At 39.8% G+C, this 4,026-nt stretch overlaps 1 pseudogene; it reads right to left on the reverse strand.

The window, feature by feature from the left end:
• Positions 1 to 1,612: 1,612 nt before the first annotated feature.
• LOC103558176 (aminoacyl tRNA synthase complex-interacting multifunctional protein 1 pseudogene) lies at positions 1,613 to 2,793 on the reverse strand (annotated as a pseudogene).
• Between the last annotated feature and the right edge of the window lie 1,233 nt (positions 2,794 to 4,026).

Genomic DNA, 4,026 nt, shown 5'->3' on the forward strand with positions numbered 1-4,026 from the left:
TGATTCACGTCCCAGGTGGGATGGAGCAGGACGGCAAGAGATTTCATCACACTGCTAAGAACGGCACACAATTTAAAATTTATGAATTGTTTATTTCTGGAACTTTCCATTGAACATTTGCAGACTGAAGCCAAATGTGGGTAACTGAAAACCTCGGAAAGCAAAACCTTGGGTAAGGGAGGGCTGTTTTACTAGAAATGACTGGTTTGTGTACTTGAAACGGATGAATTCTATGTTATGTAATATACGTTTTAAAAAAGCCGTTTGTTTTTTTAAAGATAAGAACCAGTCATCCCACTTGTAGCAGTGTACACTAAAAAAAATTAGTGATAAGCAGTAAAAAAAAAGATATAATCTCATCCTATGGTTAATGTTTAAATAAGGACGTCTGTAAAACACTTAGTGTATGTCTGGCACAACTAAACACTCAGCCAGTTGCCCATTATTGTAACAGCTACACATCAGCCACTGCAAACGCTAAAAAGAAATGCAATAAATCTATTTTTCTATGCATGTGTATTTCATATAGGTCAGATCATCTTGGAGGAGTCCTATGTTTTGCCTTTACTCCATCTATTATATTTTCTATATTCTTATAAGTTTTTCTTCAGCATCCCATGATGACATAGAGTACACCAGATGGCTAAACACAATTTAAACAGTTACTGATGGATATTCAATTTTTTAAATTTTGCTTTATAAATAACTTTAATGAGCATCTTTTTTCCTTGAGTCTTAAGGTATTCATAGAAATGATCAGAAATATAAGTAAATGGAATTACAGGCTCTGAGCACACACGTATTGTTATCGCTGCTCTTGTATGTTGCCAAATTGCTGCCCTGAGTTTTTGCCATTTATACTGCCACCAACAATGTATGAAACCTCGATTTCATCACACAGTGACATTGAACACTATTTTTAAACTTTGGCTAATTTAATAGTGAAAAGTGATATTGTTTCTTCCCGTTGAAGTCTCTGTGGTTGGTTGCTAGTGAGTCTGAATATTTTCTGTGTGCTTGTTGGGCATGTGTTATTTTGTGAATGGTTGCCTCATGTCTTTTGCGTCTACTCATCTTTTGGGATTTGTTTCTTGTGAACTTGTATCAATTCTCCATTAAGGACTTTAACTCTCCTTTGTTATATTTTTCTTCCAGAGTGTTGTGTTCTCTTAAATTTTGCTCATAATGGGTTAAAGTTTTAAAGGCTCACAGAATTAAGGTCACTTTGTAAAGCAGATTTGTGGGAGATTCAGAGATGGACACGGGGGTGGAGGCGGAGGGAAAGAAAGAACACTACAGTCTTTGCCTACTTTATAATTTAGCCTAAGTGTATAGGTCCACGGATGAATCTGATTCCAGCTGGATAATCACTAAGGTATTTGTCAAGTGGATATATTCAATAGGTGTAACCCAGAGGGTCATCATCATTCATTATGAAACCTCTATGCTTGCTGTATTGGTTGCTATCATAGGTAAGAATTCTCTACTCTAGACATATGTTCTCTAAAAACTGCATCTTTTTTTTTTTCTTTAGGTACAAGTGAAAAATATATTTCTTTTTATTGGTATTAAAGTTTTCTCCAAAATACTTCAGTAACTGAAGCATTTTATTTTATTCACCACTGTTGGTCATAGTTTGAGCCCTACACACTCCCTTCCCTTTCACCTCAAAGGGAGTTCCTTTGTATGAAGCCATGCGCTCATCATTAGTGTAAAGATCAGGCTGGATCTGCTCCCAAATCTTCTTCTTAGGATTCAGGTCCTTGTCAGGCTCTCCAGGGAAAGCATCAAAAGTAATTCTGAAGGCCAGCCCGGTGGTACAACAGTTAAGTTTGCATGTTCTGCTTCAGTGACCCGGAGTTTGCTTATTTGGATCCTGGGTGCGGACCTACACACTGCTTGTCAAGCCACGCTGTGGCAGGTGTCCTACATATAAAGTAGAGGAAGATGGGCATGGATGTTAGCTCAGGGCTAATCTTCCTCCAAAAAAAAAAGGTAATTCTGTCTCCAGGAACAGACCCATCAGGAGGTGCCAAGATTTCAACTTTCTCTGGTGAGCTAGCACACATCACCATTGCTTGAGACAGTCCTCCCCTCATCCTTGCAGGTTTCAGGTTACAAAGTAAAATCACCATGTGATTTTGCATCTGTTCAAGAGGAACGTGACTCACCAGGCCGCTGACAACTGTTCTTGGGGCTGTTTCTCCAACATCTACTTCTACATACAAAGAATCTGCATCAGGGTGTTTTTTGGCAGTGATGATACAACCAATTCAAAGATTCAGACAAGAAACATCTATTGGCTCAGAGTCGCCACTTCCTGCTATTGACTGTTGTTTTTTCTTCTTTGTCTCTCCTTTCATTTCCCTTTTCTCTTTCACCTTCTTTTCTTCTCCTTCTCCTCCTCCTTTTATCTGTCCTTTGGCACCAGAAGATACGGTTGTTATTGGCATAGACTGTGTCACATTTTCAGAAACCGGAGAATTAGCTTGCAGTAAAGGACCAGATGGGAATGGTATTTGCTTCACTCCATTTCGAATTTCTGCCTCAATTAGCACCTGTTTCAATTCTTCAATCTCTTTCTTTAGCTTAACATTTTCCACTTGAATTTTCTTCTCTTCTCTCAAAGTTGCCTGCAAGATTGCTTTCTCCTTAAGAAGAGCAACTTGCTGCTTAAGATATTCAAAAATGTGATCTGCCGCGGCACCCTTCTTTTCCAATCTCTTCAGAACAGCATCATCGGTTACCATTTTTGCCAAGAAACGGCAAAGAATCATTAATGGGCAGACAGGGGCGCCGGGCAGCCTCCATGGGGAGCAGGAAGGGACAGCTGAAAAAACTGCATCTGGAGAGCCTCTTCCCAAAAATGATTTGTTAACATGGAAGGAAAATGTTCACTTTTTAGGATCAGTGTTAGTAAAGATGTTTGCGAAGGTCCCTAAACATGCAATTTGTAGGTTAAAAATAATGAAAAAACTTACCTTCAAAGGTGGTACTTGCTGTGTGACTTTAGGAAAGTTACTTTATTTCTGAATCTGTTTCCTCTTCTATAAAATAGATAAAAATAAAATCTTTACCCCAGACTCTGTGATAGCTATAAGAAATTGTAAGTCAGCAAACCCATCACAAATACTCAGATGTCCTTTAATTCTTAGGCCAACGAAATTAAATGGTGGGTCGAGTGGCTTAATTCGTTGACGATTCCATTTAGGCAGGAGAATGTAGGAACATTATTTGCTGTTTCTTGCTCACAGCACAGTGCTTGGGACTTTTACTTTCTTATCAAACCTGCACAGCACTGGCTGTTACTACCATTTCAACGATGAGGAAACAGGCTTGAAGAAATTATCCTGCTTTGCACAGTGATCAGATGCTTCCCTGTGACACATTTCTGGTGTTTTTTTCCATTTAATTAATGCCTGATTTGTTGGACTTGTTATCCAACTGCCTATGTAATATGTTCATTTTGATGACTAATTTTAGGCATCTCAAAAAAGATGAAAAGCCAGTTCCTGACACTGACCCCCAAACTTGCCCTTCCCACAATCTTCCCCACTCAGTGCATGACAATTCCATCATTCCAGGCGCTCAAACGAAAAACCTCAGAGTTGTTCTCCACTCCCTCGAAGCCCACTCTGCTCTTTAACAAATCCTTTGTTTGCTCTTTAGCAAAGTCCATCTTCAAAATGCATCCAGAATCTGGACCACTTCTTACATTTCCCTGCTACCACTCTGGCTGAAGCCACCAACGACTCTCTCCTCTGTCACTAAATATCCCCCTAAGTGGTTCATTCCGACCCTTGTACCTCTTCAGCCTATTTGCACAAAGCTACCAGAATGATCCTGCTAAAATGAAGGGCTGATCACATCATCTCTTTGTTTAAAAGCTTCCTCTGGTTTCCTGTGTGACTCAGAGTAAGAAACAAAGGCCCACAGTGGCTTCAAGGCTCCACACGACCTGGCTCTCTGTACCAGTGGCCACACTTTCTATCCCTCTCGATGTTACTCACTCCACTCCAGCCACAC

Source organism: Equus przewalskii, chromosome 20 (genome assembly GCF_037783145.1).
Source record: "Equus przewalskii isolate Varuska chromosome 20, EquPr2, whole genome shotgun sequence".
Classification (NCBI taxonomy): domain Eukaryota; kingdom Metazoa; phylum Chordata; class Mammalia; order Perissodactyla; family Equidae; genus Equus; species Equus przewalskii.